The following is a 26530-nucleotide window of genomic DNA, read 5'->3' as shown; positions in this document are numbered from 1 at the left end:
TTCCTTCGCCTTCCTTTCTCTCTCTCTCTCTCTCTCTCTCTCTCTCTCTCTCTCTCTCTCTCTCTCGCTCTCTCTCTCTAAAAAAATCTCTCTCTCTCTCTCTGTTGCCCTCCAAACTGGGTATAAGACTACACACAAAACGTTGAAATTGGTGAAATTAGGCTATGTATTGGAAGTATATATACATAAATATAAAAGCAATTTTATCATTTTTGCATTACTATGACAACTAGAATTCATGGAAACAGTTTATAATAATGAATCGGCGTATGAGTGAAGCCTCCACTAATGTGGCATTGATGATTTTGCCATTCTTAGCATGCAAACATTAAAGGTTACATTTATTTCTGGCATACGGTTATTAAAGAAATTCAAAATACTAATATATAGACTGAAATCAATGAAAAGTGCTAGCAAAAACAAAAAACAAAAAAGCAAAAAAAAAAACGACAATTTGTCCAAAATTGCATTTTTCCTAACTATACAAACCTGAGGTCCATTTACAATAGGAAGGTTACTTGCGGCAGCTGGATAGGTCGTAAGCTTTCGAACAAGGGGTTAGGTAGTTAACTGCTTGTCCGACAGTGTGCGCGCCACGCGACTGGGAGGTGAAGAATCACTTTTGCTTTAGGCCCAAGCAAAAACTGCAGAGTGAGGGGTGGCATGACCTCTGGTTTGTATAGTTAGGGAAAAATGCAATTTTGGACTAATTGTCATTTGTTCCAACACGGGATACAAACCTTTCGGTCCTTTTACAATAGGAAGACTCACTTCTTGGTGGGAGGAAAATGACAATTTGTCGAAAATTGCATTTTTCCTAACTATACAAACCTGAGGTCCTTTAAACAACAGGAAGGTAACTAGCGGCAGCTGGATGGTCGTAAGCTTCGAACAAGGGGAGAACGGTAGTTAACTGCTTGTCCGATCGTGCGCGCGCCCGCGCGCCCGAGAGGTGAAGAATCACTTTTGCTTTAGCCCCATGCAAAAAGTTTGCAGAGTGAGGGGTGGCATGAGGTGGACTACAGTAGACCCTTGACTCACGAACACAATCCGTTCCTAGACCTTGGTCGTGTTCCAAATTGTTTCGTGACTCGGAGCTCATTTCCCCATAAGGTTTAATGGGAATAATATTAATTGGTTCTCGACCCCTACGAACCAATATATATTATGTATATTTTTGCCTTATTTTACACAGATAATGTGAAAGTCAGTGTAAAAAAACCTTAATATATCTAATAATATAATTTAAAATGGTAAACTAACACTATAAAAAACGTTTGTAAAGTGAACACTTACTATGACTGGCGAGACTTCTGGCTTGACGGACAAAGAAGAGGAGGGTGGTGGTGGGGATGGAGGTTTATTGTGCGGAAGGAGACCCGCCCCCATCCAGGTCGGGGAGATCTCGTTCCGGAGATTCAACTCTTCTAGTTTTTTTGGTGAACGTTTAATCACAAACTTATCCAATGTCTGTTGCCTTTTCCTTCCTTGCATAACTTTTCTGAAATGGCTCATTAAATTTTTCATTGAGCATATTCACGATCCTGTTCGTAACAATTTTGTCCGGATGATACAATTCAAGGAAGCACTGGACATCATTCCACTTTTCCAATGCGGCTTTTATCACATCACTGCTGACATCTGTAACTTCCTCCCCAGCCTCCTCTTCGTCAGTTGATTGCTCCCGAGCAAGTTGCTCCTGCTGCTCTTTGTGGAGTTGAACAAGTTCGTCCGCAGTCAAATCTTCTGAATGTTCAGCGACCAATTCTTCAACATCTTCGTCGTTGACTTGTAGACCCATACTGTTGCCCATGGACACAATTTCTTGCACAATCTCTGCATCGAAGCCCTCAAAGTCACGGACAGTTACGCACTGGGGGCCAAAGTTTCCGCCACGCAGAATTTAATGTGCGGTACGTAACTTCAGTCCATGCGTTATCAATGAGGTTTATGCAGTGAAAAACATTAAAGTGCTTCTTCCAAAATTCTTTTAAGTTAATTTTGTCTCTTCAGTTACACGGAAGCATCTGGAGAAGAGCGCCTTCGTATATAATTTCTTAAAATTGCTAATGACTTGTTGGTCCATGGGCTGGAGAACAGAGGTCTGTTGGGTGGAAGGAACTTGAACTGAATAAGTCATGTTCACTGCAGTCAGCCAAGTACGAAGGGTGTGCCGGGGCATTATCCATGATCAGAAGGCACCGCAGGGGTAGCTTGTTCTCTGTTAGGTACTGACTCACGTCGGCGCAAACACTTCATCATCCACTCCATAAACAAGTTCCGTGTCACCCATGCTTTTGTATTGGCCCTCCACATTACAGGCAGTCTGGCCTTATTTACGTTGTGCTGCTTAAAGGCACGCGGGTTATTTGAATGGTAGACAAGTAGCGGCTTTAGTTTCAAGTCGCCACTTGCGTTTGAGCATAACAAAAGCGTAAGCCTATCCTTCATTGGCTTGTGGCCTGGGAGCGCCTTCTCTTCTTGGGTGATAAATGTCCTGTTGGGCATCTTCTTCCAGAAGAGGCCCGTTTCATCACAATTGAAAATCTGTTGAGCGACGTATCCTTCGGCCTCCACGAACTCGCAAACTCGTCACGATCCTCAGCAGCAGCCTTGTCTGCGCTAGCAGCCTCACCATGCCTAATTACAGAGTGAATTTCCAGTTCTTTTCTTGAAGTTATCAAACCACCCTTTACTAGCCTTAAAATCATCTGGCGTGGCACTAGTAGAAAGGAGTTCCTTCAGCAAACTCTGATACACTTGCCGAGCTTTCTCGCAGATGATCGCTCGTTTACACTATCACCTGCCATCTGTTTTCTCATGTACCCACTTCAAAATATTTTTTCTGCCTCTTCGAGGGTTTGCGATCTCATCTTGGTTAGTACTGTCACTCCCTTCGCAACATTTGCTTCTTTAATGGCATCCTTGTTTTTCAAAATTGTCGAAATTGTCGACTTGGCCATCTTGTACTCACTTGCGATATCGGTCACAGCGAACACCACGTTCAAACTTTTCTATAATTTCTTTCTTTATTTCAATGGTTATCTTCCTCTGCAACCTTCTTCTCACCATCACTCTTCACTTTCTTACTTTCACCACCACTCTTCACTTTCTTAGGGCCCATTATGAAGAAAATCACAAGTTTTAGCGCAAAAAATGCTAAGCGAATTGACGAACGTCTTGTACACAATGAGATGAAGACAAAGAGCGATGCGTGGGTGACGCCGTGCGTGGGCGGCTGGAGGATGGCTGTTCCCATGGCAACTCAAACGCTCTCACGTGTGCTGGGCGATTTCGCGCATTTTTCAAATGTTTGTGTCTAAAAATTAGTTTGTGAAACAAAGTGATTGTTATTTTCCAGAAATTTCCAGCATTTTTCAAATGTTCATGTCTCAAAATTAGTTCATGACCCAAACAGAATTTTTATTTTCCGCATTTTTTTTTGTTCGTATCTCAAAGTTAGTTCGTAGGTCAAGGGTGAAATTTTACCTATAATTTTGTCGGGGATCGAGTTGTACGTGGGTCAATGCGTTCGTGAGTCAAGGGTCTACTGTATATGTAAAGGACCTCAGTTTGTATAGTTAGAAAAATGCAATTTTCGACAAATTGTCATTTGTTCCGATACGTAATACAACCCTCGGTCCTTTAACAATAGGAAGACTCACTTCTTGGTGGGAGGAATCTGAGTCTTTTTGGTGAACAGACTGGTGTTCGTCCAACCCTGGAGTGCCTCCCTGGTCGTAAGAGCAAGGGAGGGGATCCAAACCTCTGTCCGATTGATCGGGGTGTGCACCGCAGGATCAGTGGTCAGACCTCTGGGCCAAGTACTAAGAGAGAGGCAAGCGTATCTCTTCGTACCAGCAACGCAAGAACTTGTTCCTGTTTGCAAGAGACAAATCATAAAATGATGGGTTGTCTCAAGTTTGGCATCCACTTCCTCCCCCCCTTGTTGGAGGAATGGTGGATATTTACTCCTATCCCTACTGAAAGGGATAGGATGGTGCTCTATTGAGTAGGCTCACCTGCATCTCGTCCTTACCCAGCAGGGTGACGACCGTGTCCCTCTACCAGAGGTAGGGAGGGAAGAAAAAGATGGGAAGAGGAGCCAGTCACACTCTCATTCCTCATCCATTCTTACGGTCACACCAGGACTCGATGCTGTTCAGCCCTGCGAGGGTCTGGTTAACTACACACGTGTTTGAGCAACCACCACGGTTCCCAAGGAAAAAGATCCAAGGAACTGTGGGCAATATCCTGAAGGTAGAAGGAGGTGCATGCGGTCCGTTGGACCAGGCGCCTGCCTTCATTACCTGCGCCACGGAGAAGTTCTTGCGGAACGCGAGAGAATGATGAAGAGGCGTCCACACTCATCCTGGGTGTCGAGTTTCTTCAGACAGCTCCGTCGCGCCTTCACAGGACAAAGCAGCATAGCCTTCGTATCGGAGGCGGTGAAGTCCATTAGGGAGGGTATTGTGAAGGACTCGAACCAATCGTCAGTTACCGAAGGGTTTCTGAGTCTTCGCTACGAAGATCGGTACGAAATCGAGCGTCACAAATCCCCATCCCTTTGTGCTTGACTTCTCAAGAGAAGTCATGCAGTTACCTAAGACGAAAAGAAGGGAATAGTCGTATGACCTATCCCTCTTCTCGACTTTGGTTATGTACAGTACTCATACTGACAAGCTATTAAGACGAAGTAATGATTGCTCTGGAACAACCAAACTAAGTCCACAGCATAGTTCGTAACTGACTCGGGCGCTCTGACAGCTGCCGACTGACTGTTTCGGAATCGGCAAGTTGTCCAAGCATCCGGGTAAGTCACGTGACCTTCGCCCTTTAAAGAGTTATGCTGAGAGACCAAACAAATAAAATATTTGTTAGTCACCGATGCCGGACGCGCGGCGATGATTCTCTTAATGCATAAGCTCAAAAGGCGAAAGTCAATTGCCTTCAAAAAGACCGAGGTCCCTGATGGCAAGAAAATCTCATAGACGTTGAATCTCAGCTTAAGGAGAAATAACACTGTGACGTTGAAGACAAAGGTAGGCAATGAATGCAACCTACGTCTTCCAGCTGAATCGAGAGAAGGAATCTCAAGATTCTAAACCTGTGCTTACAAATGACTGAAAACGCTAACCGCCATTTCATTGCTGTCCGGTGTGCAGTGAAAGCGGGCGTTCTTCAGTAATGAAACACAGGGGAGAGCCGCCTGAAGAACTGCTTCTCATGGGCTGAACGTTTGGAAGTAGAGCTGGCAGGTGTGGGTAGTAGGCGAGTGTCTTTCAATACATCTGCTAATCCGGGGTGAACAATGAACAATTGCACACCTCCGAATACAAGATATTTTGAGGACAAACTCAGATTCCGCAAAAATCATTCGCATTATCGAGATACGATGCAGCAAGAGACTATTACAGAATTCTGTTACCGTGCGGTAAACAGAAAGATGAGAGTCGAATAGATATCTCTGTTTAAAATTCTCGCAATACCGAAGACGATGAATACTAGCGTCACAGCAGTAGATGGTCATTCATGTATGCGAGAATCCCATTAATCAGACAGACTTAAGTCCGTGATTGTTGGGCAGAGATACGGTTGGTATTCAATCAAAGCAGGTGAGAAAGACATAACCAACCGTCTATCTCAAAGCGGCAGCTGGTACTGAAATGCCTCGGGCAATTCAATACGCAGTAGCTGTCGCTGACTCGTCATCCTGAGTTGCCAAGTAATCCTTTCCACGAAGGAATGCGTTCGGCTAGAACCACCGAGCATAAAAAGATATGCTCGAGCATTATATTTATGCGAAACGAATTTCGGTAAAATATAAAAGCTTAAATTGGTGTTGTTGTGACAACACCATAAGTATATAAAATTGAAACTGGAAACTCCTGGGAGGTTGCAGGCAACCCGAGTTGCAGTTCAATTAGAATACTTTTCGTCTAAGTCGCAATCCGTAGAATAACCAGGATATGCGCCTACCCCTCGGACCATTCACTGCTTAGCAGAATCATGTCGCGAGGTTAATATACGTAGTATATTTGTAGGATTCTGAACAACGATCTCCATCCTAATTCTTTCCTTCAAGAAAACAAAATAAGGATTGGAGATCGACCACTTTCGGTCTCTATCAAAGAGAGTGAAGAAGTCTTTCCTCGAAGGAAAGAAAGCTTCAATGGTGAACAGAATACTAAGACGATAGTTCAAGCCAAACTGGATATTCCCGTCCGTTCTTCTCTATTCCAGGTTGGTCGCCTATTGTGAGATAGTCTTCTTTCAGCAGCAGTCTTCTTCCTAATGCTAGAAATTCCAGGAATTCGAGCATAGGCGAGGTTCCCGATTATCGTGTAACATATCGGGGATTCTCGTCTCGCTCACTTTGGACCGTGGTCTCGCCTAAGTGTTTGGAGATCGTAAGAAACTCTAACACTCTGAATGCGCTAGAAATTCCGTAGAATTCTAAGCGTCTGCGAAACCCCCACCGAATTCGTCAAACGATATCGGCGGTGGTCCTCTCGATTCCCGTAGAAATCGAGAATGGGGCAGGATCCCTCCTCAACGACCGGGGCTTACGTCAGGTAGGACCCGAAGGTCCCCCCGGTGAGCGCAGTCCCCAACGTGGAATCCTACAGAGAAATCTCTGTAGGGATCCTCCCCTTTCCCCTCTGTAGCCGTAAGGAGAGAGGGAATGGGGGAGGAATTGGATACTGCGCGGGTCGCCTTCCCAGTGGAACTAGCAGTTGGAGAAGAGTAGGAGCAGCCATTGCCTTGCGGCGATGGCCTCTTCAGGTCTGGGAAAACGTATCGTCAGGAGAAAACGTTTTCCCGAGGAGGGTTTTACGAACTCTCACTGTAGGTAAGGGTCTGCCGCCACTGTGAACGTCGTCTGGGTGGGGCTGATCGACACCTGACAGGAGAGAGCCGATACGTCCTCTGACTCATTCCAGTCCTCGTCGAGGGTCGAAACCTCTCAGGAGGACCGAAGGATTATTTAAATACGGTGTCCGAAGACACATAGAAACGCCGCTGTCGCAGATAGAGGAGTGGAAGTAGCTTGATCGACGGCCAGAACTGAGAGAGCCTTCTTGTCCGGAGACGAGAGACTCTGGTTCAAGACAGAATCGCAAGCTCCGATCGCGGCAAACCCACCGTCGGTTTGGGTTCTCGGGCGGGCCCCAAAACGACTCGAGCAGAGACATGGGCTCTGCTGGTGGGAGCGGCGATCCTTCCCCCAGGTCGTTGTGCTGACGAATCAGTGCAATAACCTGGGCAAAGTTACTCTGAATCTCGGAAGTTACAGCGTCTTGAGGAGTAGGATCGTCCAGTCCCTCCAACAAGAGCAGCTCCCAAGACCCTCCTCCTTCAGAAGAAGGACCAGCAACAGATCCCTGACGGTTTGCCTCCAATCACTTGCGCGTACGTCCTGGCTGGTTCTAAGACAATACCTGGCACGTGCGCGTCGTGACGGGATCGTGAGCGGCGCAATCTCACGATCACTCCTATATACTCGCTCTTCCTGGCGTATGCCAAGGAAGTTGAAGGTATCGGAGAGACAGAACTGACGCTACCCCCCCTCCCCCCCCCTGACGGTCGCCATCCAATCACTTGCGCGTACGTCCTGGTTGGTCCTAAGACCATACGTGGCACGTGCGGCGTCGTGACGGGATCGTGAGCGGCGCACCTCTCACGATCACTCCTAGCTACCTCGCTCTTCTGGTGTAGCCCAAGGAAGTTGGAGGTAGTGGAGAGACAGACCTGACGCTCACCCCCGCTCGCTGGCAGGACCAGAGTACGTGGGGGGCTGCAGCGATCACCAAACCCAAACGCGGTGGGGATCGATCTGCAGGCCTGGCCGGTTGACCGCTCACCTGTGGCGAGCGGCTCGGACTAAGCACGTCGACCCCGGTCCCGTGCGTCAGACGAGCTGCTGCTGGTCACCGTATCCGCCCAGGTCCCTGTAGGGAGCGGCGGTCAGTGCCTGCAGAGCTCGCTTTCGCGACGGAGAGACCGGTGAGCGTCCTCGCGGCACGTCAACCGCTGGTACCAGCCGAGGCTGGTACCGTCGGTCGAGGGGACCTGGGGGACCTCTTCCCAGCCTCAACCTGTGGCCGGTCAGAGACCGTCACGTCCACCCGAGGTACCGGCTGGTCGCTACGAGAGCGGCCGCTGGCCTGGCGAGAGTCACCTGAGCGGCTCTCGACAGTCTTCTGCTCCGTGCCTCGGTCATGACGCTGAGCGAACTCAGGCGTCTTAACTTTGGGCTGCACGGTCAAAAACCGAAGGAGACCGTACACTCGGAACTTCTCGCGGACGAGAAACCGAGCCGGTACCTGGCTTAGCAGCAGAGCTGCCAAGACCAGGCGAGGTGTACCAGCGGTAGCCAGCTCACCCTTGGTCCCCGTCTTCTTCTTCTCAGAAGGGGAGACGGGCCCCGTTCCCGAAGGAACAGGAGGACCAGCAGAAGAACCCCCCCGTCACACCGGAGTGACGAGCCCTTCGAAGTTCCCGAAGGAGTCTTCTTAGGGGGAAAACCCCGGTTACCAGCTGGTCGCTGCGAGAGCGGCCGCTGGCCTGGCGAGAGTCACCTGAGCGGTTCTCGCCAGCCTTCTGCTCCGTGCGTGGTCTTGGCGCCGAGCGAACTCTGGCGCCGAAACTTTGGTTGCACAGTCTCCCCGAGGGAGAGCGTACACTCGGGATCTCCCGCGAACGAGAGACCGAGCCGCAACCTGGCGTAGCGGCATCGCCGCTAGCACCAGGCGAGGAAGTACCAGAGCTACCAATACTCCTCTGGTCCCAATCTATCTTTCCTTCCACGGAAGGGGAGGACGGGCCCCGCTCCCGAAGGGAGCAGGAGGACCAGCAGAAGGACCCCCCCGTCCCACCGAGGTGGGACGGGCCCTTAGAAGTTCCCGAAGGAGACTTCTTAGGGGGGGGAGGCAGCCTTCTTCTTCTTCTTCGGCTTATGGGCCTTAGAAGTCGAAGGGGAAGAGGCAGCAGCAGACGAAGACGAAGATGACACCTTCCTCTTCTTCGTCAGCTCACGCGGACAGTCGTCAGGTCCTCCATCCAGGCCGGAGTCGGGCCTATTGCCGAAGCAACACGGCCCGACTGCACCTGTCCGGAAGGACCTGGGACTGGGGAAGACACACCATGGGCAGGACCAGCATGGACAGGCGCAGGAACCAGGAGCGACAGAACAGCAACCAGCTCAGGAGCTGGCAGGAACAGCGGCAGCGGTAAACACAGAAGGGACAGCCAGTAGCGGGAACCACATCAGCGACAGGTACGGCAGGCCCAGCCATCGCCTCGTAGAATCATCGGCAGCCAGCGGGACCTGGTACTGGCGGCCGGTCCAGGGGCGAGCTGCTGGAACAGCGGAAGTCTGGGGCAGGCAACACGAAGAAAACACAGGCGGCGGCGGCGGCATAACCCCTCCTGGTACAGCGGCGACCGGCCCTAGAAGCGGCAGACGGCGTCACCGTCACAGCATGGGGAGTGTAGACCAGCGGGGGGAAGCAGCATAAGCGGCCGTGAGGTTGTAGTGGAGACCGCTCCTAGGTCACCGCCCCAGACCTCGCTAGACGCTGCAGCAGATCGTGGATGCTAGGCACGCCCTGCAGCCGCAGTGGCCCATACCTGTCCAAGGTCGTCTCCCACGGATGTAGCACCTGCGGTAGCACAGACAGATTAGTAAGAGGGGTTCCCTCACGCACGGGGGGGAGACATGCCCCACCCCGAACGGAAGGAAGACCCCAAATACAAAATACGAGGAAGCTGAGCGGGGGGGCAGGAAAGAAGACGAAGAATCGGATACCCAAGGGAGTCGCGGGAGAGCTTTCCGACGACTTCCTAGCAGACCTTCGCTTCCCTACCCCCGCACAGCAGTGAAAAGTAATATGAAAATGAAACAGAATACTGCACTTGCGATCACTTCATAGAACTTAAATGGGGGAAAGATCAATGTCCCGGGTAAGAGCGGAAACTTGATCCATAATAATATGATGCTATCATAAATATATATGAAAATGAACAATACTGCACTTGCCGATTCACTTCATAGACTTAAAGGGGGAAAGTCAATTCCCCGGGTAAGGACGGAAACTTGATCCATAATAAATATGATGCTATCCTAAATATATATGAAAAAATGAACAATAAACTGGCCCTTGCGATTTTCCACTCCCAAGGCAATATCTAAGATTAATTCCCGGGTTAAGAGCGGAAATTGATCCAAAATTAAATTTGATGCAATTAATAAATGAACAATGAAAAGAAAACTGCATTGCGAAATCCACTTTCATTGCATTCTATTCATACAAAATAAGAGGCTCGTGCCGAGCGCAATCAAGCTCTCGGCAACGAACGCACAGGGCAAAAATATAATGAAAAAGAGTACTTACATCTTTCAATTACACACTTTCGCCCAAAATACATGACTCGGCGCGAGCGCGCTCGCCCTCGGCACCGAGACATAATTCAATTCAATTTCATGAAAAGAGCGGAAATCGCCGCCTCTACGGCGATAGCTCCATGTTGATTCATAATTAAGTAATGAAAATGAAAACAGTGTACTTACAAGTTTCATTTCAAGATCAAACAAACCATTAGTAAAAAACACAAAATAACAAAGCATACGACGATGAAGGGCAGAGAGCAATGACGAACACGTCCTTTCACACCCGCGGCCGAAAGCAAAAGTGATTCTTCACCTCTCGGGCGCGCGGGCGCGCGCACGATCGGACAAGCAGTTAACTAAACCGTTCTCCCCTTGTTTCGAAGCTTACGACCGTCCCAGCTGCCCGCTAGGTTACCTTCCTATTGTTAAAGGACCAAGGGTTTGTATTACGTATCGGAACAACTGAGTCTTTTGTGAACAGACTGGTGTTCGCCCAACCTTGGAATGCCTCCCTGGCCATAAGAGCGAGGGAGGGATCCAAGCCTCTGTCCGACTGATCGGGGTGTGCACCGCAGGATCAATGGTCAGACCTCTGGACCAAGTACTAAGAGAGAGGCAAGCATATCTCTTCATACCAGCAAGCAAGAACAAGTTCCTGTTTGCAAAAGGCAACATTAAAGTTATGGGTTTGTCTCTTGTTGGCATCCACTTCCCCCCCCTTGTAGGAGGAAGTGGTGGATATTTGCTCCCATCCCTAGTGAAAGGGATAGGATGGGGCTCTGTCGAGTAGCTCACCTGCATCTCGTCCTTATCCAACAAGGTGACGACCGTATCCCTCTACCCACAGGTAGAGGGGGAGAAAAAGACTGGAAGAGGAGCCAGTCACTCTCTCATTCACTCATCCATTCTTACAGTCACACCAGGACTCGATGCTGTTCAGCCTGCGAGGGTCTGGGTTAGCTACACAACATGTTGAGCAGCCACCACGGGTCCCAAGGAAAACGATCCAAGGACCTGTGGGCAATATCCCGAAGGTAGAAGGAGGTGCAAGTGATCTGGTTGTACCAGACCCCTGCCTTCAGTACCTGCGACACGGAGAAGTTCCTGCGGAACTCGAGGGAGTGTACTTCTTCTAGGTCATCCTGGTGCTGACGAAGAGGCTTCAACACTCAGCCTGGGATGTCGAATTTCTTCAGATAGCGCCGTCGCGCCTTCACAGGACAAAGCAGCATCTCCTTCGCATTGAAGGCTGTGAAGTCTATTAGGGAGGGGATTGTGAAGGACTCTAACCGATCGTCAGGGACCGAAGGGTTCTGAGTCTTCGCTACGAAGTTCGGTACGAAATCGAGCGTCACGGATCCCTATCCCCTGGATGCTTGACTTCACAGGAAAAGTCATGCAGTTACCTCAGAGGAAAAGAAGGGAATGGTCGCATGACCTATCCCTCTTCTCGACTTCGGTGATGTCCAGTACCCATACTGGTCTATCCGTCTGCACTGAAGTGTCTCGCATTCTCCTATCCCCATGCAGTGAAGTTCTTCTTCTCGGTAGTGGATAGGACACCGACACTCCATGGTGGGTGTCGATGGTATGGGTACTGGGACAAGCCGTTAGGACGAAGAAAAGATTGATCTGGAACAACCGAACTAAGTCCATAGCGAAGTACGTAACTGACTCGGGCGCTCTGACAGCTGCACACTGACTGCGTTCAGTAGGAGGCAAGTTGTCCAAGCATTTGAGCAAGTCACGTGCCCTTCGCCCTAAAAGGGTTATGCCAAGAGACTAAACAAATTGATTTGTTTGTCACCGATGCCAGACGGTGAGGTGATGATTCTTTTAAGGCATGTGCCCAACAGGCGAAAGTCAATTGCCTTCTAGAGACCGAGGTCCCTGATGGCAAGACATCTCATAGTATAGCTGAATCTCAGCTAAGGAGAAACAACACTATGTGCCGTTGAAGACGAAGGTGGACAGAAAATGCAACCTACGTCTTCACAGCTGAATCAAGAGAAGGATTCTCAAGATTCTGAACCAGTGCTTACAAAGACTGAGAACGCTAACCGCTATTTCATTGCTGTCCGGTGAGTGTCGTAGTTGCAATGAAAGCGGAGCGCTTTTCAGTAATGAAGATACAGAGAAGAACTGCCTGGAAGTAGAGCTGTCAGGTCGGAGAGTAGGCGATGTCTTCTGACACATCTGTTAATTCGGGGTGAACAATGAACAATTGCACACCTACGAATACGAGATATTTTGAAGACAAACTCAGATGTCTGAAAAAATCATTCGCATTATCGCAGTGCGATGCAGCGGGAGACTAGTACAGACTTCTGTTACCGTGCGGTAAACAGAACGATGAAAGAGTCCAAGAGATATCTCTGTTGAAAATTCTCGCAATGTCGAAGGCGATGAAATCGAGCGTCACAGCAGTAGATGGTCCTTCATGTATGCGAGAATCCCTGTTAATCAGAGACCTAAGTCCGTGATTGTTGGGCAGAGATACGGTTCGGTAGTCAATCATAGCAGGGGAGAGAGACATAACCGACCGTGCATCTCGGAGAGCCAGCTGATACTGAGCTGCTATCAGGCAGTTCAATACACACTCAGTAGCACTCAATGACTCGTCATCCTGAGTTGCCAGGTAATCCATTCCACGAAGGAATGCGTTCGGCTAGAACCCTCGAGCATAAAAAATACGCTCGAGCGATTATATTTAAACGAAACGGATTTCGGTAAATACAAAAGCTGATTTGGTGTTGTCATGACAATACCAAGTATCTAAAATTGAAACTGGTAACTCCTGGGAGGTTGCAGGCAGCCCAGAGTTGCAGTTCAATTAAGATATAATTCGTCTCGGTCACAATCCGTAGAGTTAACTATGGTATGCGCCTACCCCCCGGACAATTCAACTGCTTAATAGAATCACGTCGCGAGGGTAATATACGTAGTATATTTGTAGGTTCTGTACAACGACCTCCATCCTATATTCTTTTCCACTTGAGGAATGAGAATAAGGATTTGAGATCGACCGCCTTCGTTCTCTAGTCAAGAGAGTGAAGGAGAAGTCTTCCCCGAAGGAAAGCTTCAATGGTGAACAGAATACCGAAGACGACAGTTCAAGCCAAACTGGATGTTCCTGTCCGTTCTTCTCTATTCCAAGTTGGTCGCCTACTGTGAGATACTCTTCTTTCAGCAGCAGTCTTCTTCCAAATGCTAGAAATTCCAGGAATTCGAGCATTAGGCGAGGTTCCCGAATATCGTGGTAACAATTATCGGGGATTCTCATCTCGCTCACTTTGGACCGTGGTCTCGCCTAAGTGTTTGGAGATCGTAAAAAACTCGAACACTCTGAGAGTGCTAGAAATTCCGTAGAATTCTAAGCACTCTGCGAAACCCCCACCGAATTTGTCAAACGATATCGGCTGGTGGTCCTCTCGATTTCCGTAGAAATCGAGGATGGAGCAGGATCCCTCCTCAACGACCGGGACTTACGTCAGGTAGGACCCAAAGGTCCCGCCGGTAGCGCAGTCCCCGTTCGCTCCCTATGGGAGCGACAGTCAGGCGACCTGCGAGACCCCTGTCATAGTGAGACCAATGCTTGCTCTCACAACGCGTCAAACCACTGGCGCCGGCGATCGGGGGGACCTCTTCCCAGCCTTGGCCTGTGGCCGGTCAGAGACCGTCACGTCAACCCAGGTAGCCAGCTGGTCGCTACGAGAGCGAGAGCTGGCCTGGTGGGAGGCGCCTGAGAGGCTCTCACCAGCCTTCCACTCCGTGCCGTGAAACTGAAGCCGAGCGAGCTCTGGCGCCTGATTCTTGGCTGCACGGTCACTGGTAGGTGACGGTACACTTGGTATCTCTCGCGGACGAGAGGCCGAGACGGAACCTGGTGTAGTGGCAGAGCCCCTGACACCAGGCGAGGAAGTAGTACCGGTGTTTAGCCGTACCCCTCTGGTCCCCGTAAGTTTCCCTTCTTCCCCCGGTTGCGAAGAGACACCGCCCCGCTCCCCCGAAGGGAGCAGGAGGACCAGCGGAAGAACCCCCCCGTGCTACCGAGGTGAGACGGGTCCCGAGAAGCTCCCGAGGGAGACTTCTTAGGAGGGGAGGAGGCAACCTTCTTCTTCCTCGGCTGTGAAGCCTTGGAAGTCGAAGGGGAAGAGGCGGCAGCCAACGACGATGAAGAAGATGAAGATGACGACGACGACACCTTAATCCTCTTCTTCTTCAGCTTCCTCAGGACAGACGTAAGATCTGCCATCCAGGGCGGAGCCGGGGCTGCTGTAGCCGAAGCCACAGGGCCCGGACGCACCTGTACCGACAGACCAAAGTCTGGGGCAGCACCACCACGAACAGGGACGACGTCAGCAGGTATGGGCATCTCAGGAACGGCAGGCACAGCCAGCACAGCATCGGCAGGGACAGCCAGCACAGCATCGGCAGGGACAGCCCGCACAGTATCGGCAGGTACGGCAGGCAGCACCAGTAACACAGGAGGTGGAGCAGCAGCCAGCGACATCCTGGTACCGGCGGCAGGTCCAGGGGCGAGCTCTAGGGCAGTGAAAGTCTGGTCGCGGCAGCGCAGCAACCCCGAGCGGCGGCGGCATGCCCCCCCCCCCCCCCCCCCCCCCCCCCCCCCCCCCCCCCCCACGGTACGGCGAACGGCCCTGCACAGTGGTTGTAGGCGAGACTGTTACCACATGAGGCGAGTATACCAGGTGAGGAGGGGTGGCGTACCCTGGAGTCAACAAGGTCGTTGTCGTGGTCACCGCTCCATGGGTGACCGCAGCAGGTCCAGGCAGATAAAGCAGCAGCCCCTGGACACTAAGCACGCCCTGCAGACCGAAGGACGCCCACACCTGACCAAGGTTATCCCTCGTGGCAGTAGTACCTGCGGAAGCAATAGTAGAGTGATTGGGGGGGGGGAGTCCCCTCGCGCGGGGGGGCGAGCCCCACCCCGAACGAGCGGCAGACCCCGAATACAATTGTACGTCGGGGCACCGAGCGCCCTCCTCCTCGCTCGACAGATCGGGCGAGGAGAAGGACCCGGATAACCCCCCCCCCCCCCCCCCCCAAGGGGAAGGGCCATCCGCGGGAGCTGAGGGGGGGCAGGCCCCCGCTTCCCCCACCCCCGCACAGCACCCATTGCACCCAAAACAATATACGGCACGGCCCGAGAGCAATTGTGCCCTCGGCACCAAGTGCAAGGGCATAAGGATCAATTCCCGGTCTGAGCGGAATCTTGATCCATAATGAATATTGATGCAATCAATAATAATATATGAAAATGAAAAAGAATACTGCAATTGTGATTCCACTTTCACACAAAAATAAAGTGCTCGTGCCGAGCGCATTCGTGCCCTCGGCACCGAGCGCACAAGGCAAAAATATAAATGAAAAAGAGTACTTACTTACAATTTTCACTCATACATTTCCACCCAAAATTTCACATAAATAAAGGGCTCGGGTCGAGCGCATTCGCGCCCTCGGCACCAAGCGCAAGGGGAAAAGATCCATCCCGATTATGAGCGGAAACCTTGATCCACGATGAATTGATGCAGTCAAAATAATATATGAAAATGAAAAAGAATACTGCACTTGCGATTTCACTTTCACACAAATTAAAAGGGGAAGGATCAATTCCCGGGTAAGAGCGGAAACCTTGATCCAATGAATATGATGCAATCAAAATAATATATGAAAATGAAAAAGAATACTGCACTAGCGATTTCACTTTCATACAAAACAAAGGGCTCGTGCCGAGCGCATTCGCGCCCTCGGCACCGAGCACACAGGGCAAAAATATAAATGAAAAAGAGTACTTACTTACAATTTTCACTTACACATTTCACCCAAAATACACGGCTCGGCGCGAGCGCGCTCTCCCCCTAGGCACCGAGCACACAAAATATAAGGATCAATTCTGGGAAACTTCTGAATTTCCCGCACTTACGCCCTTCAGTCCCTGCAATCGTCGGTACAGGAGGGCGTAGAGAACTCATGATCCAAAACAAATCACTTCAATGTGATTGAATAATAAAGAATAGTGAATAATTGTACTTACAATTTTCAGTCACACAATATAAACAGAAAAAGAAACAACTATATATACGAAAAGCAAACGACAAAAAAGCGGGCATAGAGCGAAGATAAACACGTCTAACCACCAGCAGGCCGAAAGCAAAAGTGATTCTTCACCTACCAGTCGCACGCACTTTCGGACAAGCAGTTAACTACCGAACCCCTTGTTCGAAAGCTTACGACCTATCCAGCTGCCGCTAGTAACCTTCCTATTGTAAAAGGACCGAAAGGTTTGTATCCCGTGTCGGAACAAAAAATATGTATATAATTCACTTATCCGTAGTCGTTCCTCTATGGTTTTCGACAGCCAGATGTACGAAAACATTAGAAACATTTGATTGTATCTAGTACTTTAGAAATATGACAATTTGTCTAAAATTGCATTTTTCCTAACTATACAAACTGAGGTTCCTTTTACAATAGGAAGGTACTAGCGGCAGCTGGATAGGTCCGTAAGCTTTCGAACAAGGGGTTCGGTAGTTAACTGCTTGTCCGACAGGCGCGCGCAGCGCGCGACTGGGAGGTAAACAAATCACTTTTGCTTTTGGCCCAAGCAAAAACTGCAGAGTGAGGGGTGGCATGAGGTGGGGCTATGTGTAAAAGGACTCAGGTTTGTATAGTTAGGAAAATGCAATTTTAGACAAATTGTCATTTGTTCCGACACGGCATACAAACCTTCGGTCCTTTTACAATAGGAAGACTCACTTCTTGGTGGGTGGAATCTGAGTCTTTTGTGAACAGACTGGTGTTCGCCCAACCTTGGAAGCCTCCCTGGTCGTAAGAGCGAGGGAGGGATCCAAGCCCCCTCTGTCCGATTGATCGGGGTGTGCACCGCAGGATCAATGGTCAGACCTCTGGACCGAGTACTAAGAGAGAGGCAAGCGTATCTCTTCGTACCAGCAATGTAAGAACTTGTTCCTGTACAGGAGCAAAGTTAAAGTCATGGTTTTGACTCTTGTAGGCATCCACTTCCCCCTTCCCCCCCCGTAGAAGGAAGTGGTGGATTATTCTGCTCCCATCCCTCGTGAAAGGGATAGGATGGGGCTCTGTCATATAGCTCACCGGCATCTCGTCCTTATCCAGCAGGGTGATGACCGTATCCCTCTACCCCACAGGTAGAGGGGAAGAAAAAGATAGAAAGAGAAGCCAGTCACTTTCTCATCACTATCTATTCATACAGTCACACCAGGACTCGATGCTGTTCAGCCTGCTAGGGTCTGGGTTAGCTAGACGACGTGTTGAGCAGCCACCACGGGTCCTAAGGAAACCGATCCAAGGACCTATGGGCAATATCCAAGAGGTATAAGGAAGTTGCCGGTGGTCTGGTTGTACCAGACCCCTGCCTTCCATACCTGCGCCACGGAGAAGTTCTTACGAAACGCCAACGAGGGGCCAATACTTCTGACTTCGTGAGTTCTCGGACGGGACGTACGATGTCGTCACTACCATCAGCCTCATACGCCCTCCTGAAGACCTCACGCAGCCAGGACGAAAGAGTGTTCTTGATACTTCTTCTTGTTGACCCCGTTTGCTAACGAAGAGGCGTTCGACACTCAGGCCCGAGGTGTCGAGTTCTCTTCAGATAGCGCCGTAGCGTCCTCCCAGGACAAAGCAGCATCTCATCCACATCATTATCTGCATGACGCTCCCGTACTCTCTTCGCCGATGCCAGGTCCAGCAAGACGAGGGTCATTTGAGTTCCCTGGGTTGGCAAGACCTTTGGAAGCTGCTCCTAAGCAAGGAGATCTCGAACGAGTTCGAGATGTCCAATCCCGTCAGTTTCAGGAGGAGCGACAAGGCGGCTCTGTATCCTTTGACTGTGGGAACTTAGAGGAGCTTCCTCGGCGAAGAAAAAACGAGGAAATCCGCTACCTGCTGAAGAGTGCTCTGTAGAAGAAGATAGGCCCCGTCTACGACACCAACCACCGAAGACGGCCGACTTCCCCTGGTACACAGCTGCAGAGGACTGACGGACGGTTCCAGCCATCTCTGTTGCTGCGCTACGAAAAAAGCTTCTCGTTCGCAAGAGAAGGTGGATAACAGCCAGCCGTGAAGACGTAGGACTGGACTGCTCGGTGGTACCGCTCGACGTGTGGCTGGCCAGAGAAGGTGTGCCAATGGGGAATCTCTCTCGGTTCTCTTGCGAGAAGAGCCAGCAGGTCCGGATACCAAATGGCCTGTGGCCATTTGGAAGCCATCAGGATCATCCTGAGATTCGGGATGACCAGTGCTCGACTGATCACCTTGCGAATCAGGCTGAACGGGGGGAAAGGCATAGGCGAAGAGGTTGGTCCCACGGGTGTTGAAGAGCGTCCTCTGCAGCTGCCCATAGATCCGGCACGGCCGAGAAGAACACCTGGAGCTTCCTGATGTGCCGGATGGCGAACAGATCCTCGACTGGTCGCCCCCACAGGTCGAAGAGCCTTTCCGCCACGTCCTGGTGTAGAGACCATTCGGTCCTTATCACCTGATCCCGACGGCTGAGCGTGTCTGCTACTACATTCTTCCTGGAATGTAGCGTGCCGACAGCTCTATTGAGTGTGCCTCGGCCCACTCGTGCACCTGCCGAGTCAACTGATACAACGGGAGAGACACTAGGCCCCCCCTGTTTTGTTGACGTAAGCCACCACCGTGGTGTTGTCGTACATCCACACCACTGAGTGTCCCATCAAGCGGTCCTGGAACTCTTGGAGAGCAAGGAACGCTGCCTTTAGTTCCAGTACATTGATGTGAAGGTGCTTGTCGTTCTCGTACCACACTCCTGAAGTCCGCAACTCTTCCAGGTGTGCACCCCATCCCTCGGTCGATGCGTCTGAAGGCAGCTGCATGTCCGGGGGGAGAGTGCGCGGAGCACTCCATCTTAAGGGGTTCCTGTCGTCCAGTCACCTGGCTAGGTCCTGCCCTCACCTCCTGTGTCAGTGACCGATGGAAAGGCGTTGGGGGATCCGTCGCCTGTGACCAAACTCTCCTTTGGTCTCCCTGAAGAGACCGCAGGTGAAGACGCCCGTTAGGGACTGGGCTTCCCGAGTGACGACAGGTTGTCCGATCACGACTTGCCATTGCTGATCTACCTGTTCCTGCCGAGACAGGAACTGGTTAGCTGCCTCCCTGAATCTGCTACCGTGTCGATCAGCATACCCAGGTACTCATCCTCTGCTTGTGCTCGAGATCGGACTTTTCGAAGTTCAGAACGATCCCCAGATCGCGACAGAACTCGAGCAGTCGATCCCTGTCCTGTAGCAACTGCGAGCGGTAGCTCGCCAGGACTAACCAATCGTCGAGATACCCCATCAGACATATCCGTGCGAATGGCCCCAAGCAGACACCAGAGTGAACACTTGCGTGAACACCTGTGGGGCGGTTGAGAGACCGAAGCAACGTGGCCTGAGCTGGTACACCGTCCCGTCGAGGATGAAGCGGAGGTACTTTCCGAAGGACTGATGAATGGGTATTTGTAGATACGCATCCTTCAAGTCCACTGAAAGCATGAAATCGTTCTCCCTGATAGATTCGAGCACTGAGCGTGCCGTCTCCATCGTGAACCGGGTCTGGCGAACCAACCGGTTCGGGGGAGAGAGATCTATCACTGGGCGCCAGCCTGTCGTAGACTTTTCCACAGGAAGAGTCGGCTGTAAAGCCCGGTGACTGATCCGTAAACCGATTTCTACAGTTCTCTTGCTCAGCATGGTCTTGATCTCCTGTCTCAATGCTACGTCCTTCGATGCCCCTGGAACGTACGCCTGCTGTTGGACCGGGTCCCAATGGCTGGCCAGGCACCCCCCCACTTCCGGCAGCAGGTGAGGGGGAATGCCGTCCTTCCACTGTGAACGTCGTCTGGTTGGGGCTGATCGAGACCTGACAGGAGAGAGCCGATACCGCTCCGCCGACTCATTCCAGTCCTCGTCGAGGTCGAAACCTCAGGAGGACCGAAGGGATATATAAATACGATGTCCGAAGACACGTAGAAACGCCTCTGTCGCAGTAGAGGAGGTGAAGGAGCTTGTTCGACCGTCCAGAACCGAGAGAGCCTTCTTTCCCGGAGACGAGAGACTACCTGGCTTCAACCCAGTCGGCAAGCTCCGATCGCGGCAGACCCACCGTCGATTTGGATTCCCTCTCGGGCCCCAAAACGACTCGAGCCGAGACGTGGCTCTGCTGGTGGTGGGCAGCGGCGATCCTTCCCCGAGGTCATTGTGCTGACGAATCAGCGCCGTAACCTCGGCAAAGTTCCTCTGGATCTCGGAAGTCACAGCATCTTGCAGAGTGGGACCGTTAAGCCCTTCGAACAAGAGCATATTCCGAGAACCTTCCTCCTAAGAATGGGAACAGCGACAGCCCTCTCGGTCTTCCCCATCCACTTGCGCATACGTCCTGGCCGGTCCAAGAACCGTGCCTTGGCACGTAGGGCGTAGTGGTGGGATCATGAGGGGCGCACCCCTCACGATCACTCCTCAATACCTCGCTCCTCCCGGTGTAACCCGAGGAGGTTGAAGGTACGGGAGAGGCAGACCTGACGCTCCCTCGTCGCTACGCTGGCAGAACCAGCAGGCTTGGAGGGCTGCAGGTGATCGTCAACCCGCGGTGACGATCGAGCTGCAGGCCTGGTCGAACCGTCTCGCTGTGGAGAACGGCTGGACTGAGCACAGCGGCCCCGATCTCGAGTGTCAGAAGAGCTGGTGCTGGTTGCCGTACCCGATCGCTCTCTGTGAGAGCGACGGTCAGGCGACCTGCAGGCTCCACTGTCGCAGTGAGACCGGTGCTTGTCCTCACAGCACGTCACGTCGCTGGTTCCAGCCGTGGCTGGCACCGGCGAACGGGAGGACCTCTTCCCAGCCTCAGCCCGTGGTCGTCGTGGACCGTCACGTCCCCGGTAGCCAGCTGTTCACCGCGAGAGTGAGAGCTGGTCTGGTGAGAGTCGCATGAGCGGCTGTCACCAGTCTTCCGCCCCGTGCCGTGAACCTGACGCTGAGCGGACTCAGAGGTCTGGTTCCTGGCTGCACGGTCGCTGGTAGGCGACCGTACACTCGGTACCTCCCGCGAACGAGAGGCCGAGACGGACCCTGATGCAGTGGCAGAACCACTGACACCAGGCGAGGAAGTACCGGTGTTAGCCGGTACCCCTCTGGTCCCCGCAGTCTTCTTCCTTGCGGAAGAAGAGACGGGCCCCGCTCCCGAAGGAGCAGGAGGACCAGCGGAAGGAACCCTCCCGTCCCACCGACCGGGTGAGACGGTCCCGAGAAGCATCCCCTAAGAGGAAGCTTCTTAGGAGGGAGGAGGCGACCTTCTTCTTCCTCGGCTGTAAAGCCTAGAAGTCGAAGGGGAAAAGAGGCGGCGGCCCGAGCCGACGATGAAGAAGATGAAGACGACGACCACGACACCTTCCTCCTCTTCTTCGTCAGCTTCCTCAGGACAGACGTAAGATCTGCTATCCAGGGCGGAGCCGGGGCTGCTGTAGCCGAAGCCACAGGGCCCGGACGCACCTGTACAGACAGACCAAAGTCTGGGGTAGTACCACCACGAACAGGGACGACATCAGCAGGTATGGGCATCTCAGGAACAGCAGGCACGGCCAGCACATCATCGGTAGGGACAGCCAGCGCAGCAACGGCAGGAACAGCCAGCGCAGCAACGGCAGGGGACAGCCAGCGCAGTAACTGCATGGACAGTCAGCCCAGAATCGGCAGGTACGGCAGGCAGCACCGGAAACACAGGAAGTGAGCAGCAGCCAGCAACATCCTGGTACCGGCGGCAGGTCCAGGGCGAGATCTAGGGCAGTGGAAGTGTGGTCGCTGCAGCGCGGGCAACCACGAGCGGCGGCGGCACGCCCCCCTCTCGGTACGGCGAACGGCAACTCACACAGCGGCTGTAGGCAAGACTGTTACCACGTGAGGCGAGTACACCAGGTGAGGAGGGACGTCGTCACCTGGTTGCGTGGTCACCACTCCATGGGTGACCGCAGTAGGCCCAGACATAGAACCGCAGCCCCTGGACACCAGCACGCTCTGCAATTGGAAGGACGCCCATACCTCACCAAGGTCCACGGCTTCGTGGCAGTAGCACCTGCGGAAATAATAGTAGTAGCGATTATAATGGGGGGGAAATCCCCTCGTGCGGGGGTTTGATCCCTCCCGAACGAGTGGAAGACCCCTAATACAATTGTACATCGGGCACCGAGCGCCCTCCCCCGCGCTCGACGGATCGGGCGAGGAGAAGAACGCCGATAACCTCCCCCCCCCCAAGGGGAAGAGCCATCTGTGGGAACTGAGCGGGGGGGGGGTCTCGTTCCCACCCCACCCCGCACAGTACCCATGTACCCAACAACAAAATAAGAGCCCTAGAGCAATCGTGCCATCGGCACGAATACAAGGCATAAGGATCAATTCCCTGACTGAGCGGAACTTGAACCAAGTAATATTGATGCAATCAATAATAAGGAACAAAATGAAAATGCATCTTGCAAAACGATTCACTTCACAATGAAAAATGGCTCGGATCGATGCGCATGTTTGCGCCCCATCGTATACCGAGCGCAAGGGTGAAAGGTTTCATTTCTTACCTTTATGGATCAAGGTTTCTGGAAACCTTGATCCATAATGAATTGATGCAATCAACAAATATATGAAAAATGAAAAGACTACTGCGCTTGCGATTTCACTTCATTACAATTAATTAAAAAAAGGGGAAGGATCAATTCCCGTGAATAGCGGAACAATTGATCCCAGTCACCAATGCAATCTCAATAAAAAAATGAAAATGAAAAAAGAACTGCACTTGCGATTTCACTTCATTCAAAATAAACAAAAGGGGGGAAGGATCAATCTCCGGGTAAGCTCGGAAACTGATCCAAAATGAGTATTGCTACAAAAAAAAATAATATATGAAAATGAAAAAGAATACTGTACTTGCGATTCCACTTTCATACTGACTAAGTTTCCGTGCCGAGCGCATTCGTTCGGCAACGGGCATACAGGTGGTCAAAAAAATATAAATGAAAAGAGCACTTACTTACGATTTCATCTACACATTTCCAACCCCAATATACGCTCGGAGCGAGCGCTCCCGCCCTCGGCACCGAGCATACACAATACGAGGATCATTCTGGGAAAATGAATTCCCGCAATTACGCCCTTCAGTCCCGGCACTCGGGTAATCGGAGGGCGTTGTGAACCAAGATCCTTTAATTCACAATTGAATTCAATGAAATGATTGTACTTACAATTCAGTTTCACTAGATACATAGAAAAAGAAAAACACAATCATGCGAAAGCAAACGACGATGAAGCGGGCAGAGAGCGATGATACACGTCCACACGCCAGCAGGCCGAAAGCAAAAGTGATTTGTTTACCTCCCAGTCGCGCACGCAGCGCGCCTGTCGGACAAGCAGTTAACTACCGAACCCCTTGTTCGAAAGCTTACGACCTATCCAGCTGCCGCTAGTACCTTCCTATTGTAAAAAGGACCGAAGGTTTGTATGCCGTGTCGGAACAAATCTGTAATTTTTCACGGTAATTTGGTTGCAAAAAAGGGATAATATACATGAATTAAATTAACATTTTTAAATAACAAAGTAAATTTGAACTAAATAACGAGTAAAATAAACAATTTAGGGAATAAAACTTTGCAGTTTCGTCGTCTGCTGTTCGTAACTGTTTGTGGCGCGCGCGCTTAGGAACCAGGAACAGCAACTTGTTTAAAGTGCAATGTGGAGTGAACTGAGACCAAAATGTGTATAATAACAATCAAATAAGCACTGTGGAGTTTCAGTTGTGATGGCAGTAAGGATAAAAACCACCAATTACAAGGTAAGAATGAATTCAGTTGAAACCATGACCCCGGGAATAAAAAGTTTCATATTTTCAGTAATATAGGCAACAAAATGTTGTTTTATTGTGCTGATTACAACTGCAATCTTGAGTAAGATCAATAAACGTTACATATATATATGCTAACATTGTTCAAATGATTGCTGGGAAGGCTGGGAAAGATGATTTTCGTCACTGATCAGAACCTGTACATCCCACGATAACCGCCATATTGGATTTCAAAAACAAACTGCGCCTAAAAACAATATATTTTTACGAAGAGCGTCACATGCTATTTTTTTAGTTGTATGGGGCTTTCATATATTACATTATGTTGACGAAACTTCAATCTTTTGAATGGTATGCTTGGAGTTGTAATTGTATTCTTGTTTCACCATTTAAATATCGGGTGAATAAGACCTGTCCACCGAGATAAGGGTTGGTAGTCGCTGATTTTCCCCCTAAGTAAAAACTTCGAAAGCGTTTTGGTGAGATTTTCACTGCGTTGGTCACCCATTTCACTACCCTCTGTTTAATGCTTTAAATTTGGCCTTAATTTCTAACTTTGGAGAAAATACTTACTACCTATTTCGAAAGGAGAGTAGAGGTCTTTAGCCTAGCTCCGTCTCTCACCAACAAGTTGTGACTGATGCCCATCTCCAGTGTCAGGACGCATTATATCTAAGTACTTTTTCGGAGGGTGACATGCCGTGATCGTCGGTGAGTTGATCCAGGCCATGCGGTTGTTTACCCTAGGCTAAACGTATCGGTGACTGGCGGCCCTCATGCCTCAGGCGGTGGAAGTACCTAGGTACCTAGGCTACTTGGCTAGTCTGCAGTTTTTACCCAAAGGCTGATCCTGTTTGATTTTACCTACTACCTATAGACCTAGCCAGGACTCCAGAGCCTAATATATAGGTATATTCAGTCAAATTGGGTTGAATTCCACTTCAAAATGACACCGGCCTCGCGCAAGAATGCCATATCTAGCCAATTAGTAGGTACTAGCTAGGTAGGAAGTAGTATAGGCCTCTCCTCCCCTGCGTTGTCCAAACTCACCTTTCCTTCAGCAGCGATTCCTTCAGAAATGCATCATCGGACCGTTAAACTGGCACATGATGTGAAATAATTACTTATTCCACGAGTCTTACGACAAAATTCGTAAGTTAAATCACATTCATAAACTAGTAGAGTTACGCACGCGCATGCTGATCCCGCAATACTATCAAAAAGGACTCCGGGAACTACTTTGTTTACATCACGTTAAGGACTTTCGGCCAATAAGAACTCGGCTCTTGAGCCATCGACGTTATCATTTGCAGTTGCCATCTCATCTACAAAGTTCTGAAACGTTTTACGCAAATATTCTACATTAATATCAAACAGCATAAACAAAACCACAATATTTAATTATCAACGTTCTTACGGCATAAAAAAATAACATATAAATGAATGTTATTCAAAAGATTGGAATCCAAAATTCCTGATCAGGTTCGTTCATGGTTCCTGGGCGTTCTTCACCCAACGAACACAGTTCCGTGCATACTGCATCGTTCCTTTTTTTTTTTTAAGTGCAGAGCTATTCAACTTTGAAAAGTTTTACTGTTTTTATTTCTTTTCTGTAATATTAATTAACCCAGCTGGTACCAATGTGCTTTATTATGTTTTGATTTTTGATAAACTCAATTTCTGGAGAGTTTTTGATATATTTGATTACCTGTTACTGGATTTTTTTATTATTTGTATATTCATGGAATATACAGGTGTGACTCCCAAGGGAGTCAATGGGACTTCAGGGTATAAAGTGTCTTTGAATTATAAGCATATGAACACACGTTTGTACAATCCTGAGTGGAAGCACAACTTATGCAAAGAAAGCAAGTAAACAAATGGGAATAAACAAAAATGCAAAGTTCCTGTGTTGAGTAAATACTAAAGGAAACATTTCATATAGAATACATAAAACTTACATAAAATCTAAGAACATAATAAAAGATTTGTGCATAACTGTACAGCATAAAAGGGTATGCATACAGCAAAATTCTACTTTTCGTGAAATATTTGCCAGCATGACTTCAGATGGAGGGTGACCTTACATTTTGTGTAATGAATTTTCCCATTCTTCTTACACACAATGCATCTTCTTGAAGTTGGTAGAGATTCAGTACGATGTTTAGTGTTGTCTGTCCTTACTTCCCTTGGAGGGAGAGCTTTGCGTCCTTTTGGGCCTGACCTTAGGGCTTTTGAACGCATCCTTTT

At 50.1% G+C, this 26530-nt stretch overlaps 1 protein-coding gene across 2 annotated transcripts in view; it reads right to left on the bottom strand.

Moving 5' to 3' along the window:
- Positions 1–25543, bottom strand: part of LOC135219326 (uncharacterized) — a 298402-nt gene extending 272859 nt beyond the window's left edge. The window contains exon 1 of one of the 2 annotated variants that reach the window (XM_064255991.1): positions 25331–25543. The gene's annotated coding sequence lies outside the window, so the exon portion shown is untranslated. The remainder of the gene's footprint in view (positions 1–25330) is intronic. The other variant, XM_064255990.1, reaches the window with a different exon arrangement.
- Positions 25544–26530: the final 987 nt, after the last annotated feature.

This window comes from Macrobrachium nipponense, chromosome 1 (genome assembly GCF_015104395.2).
Source record: "Macrobrachium nipponense isolate FS-2020 chromosome 1, ASM1510439v2, whole genome shotgun sequence".
NCBI lineage: Eukaryota > Metazoa > Arthropoda > Malacostraca > Decapoda > Palaemonidae > Macrobrachium > Macrobrachium nipponense.
Note: the sequence above shows the minus strand (reverse complement) of the source record. Positions and strands in the feature narration are given on the sequence as shown.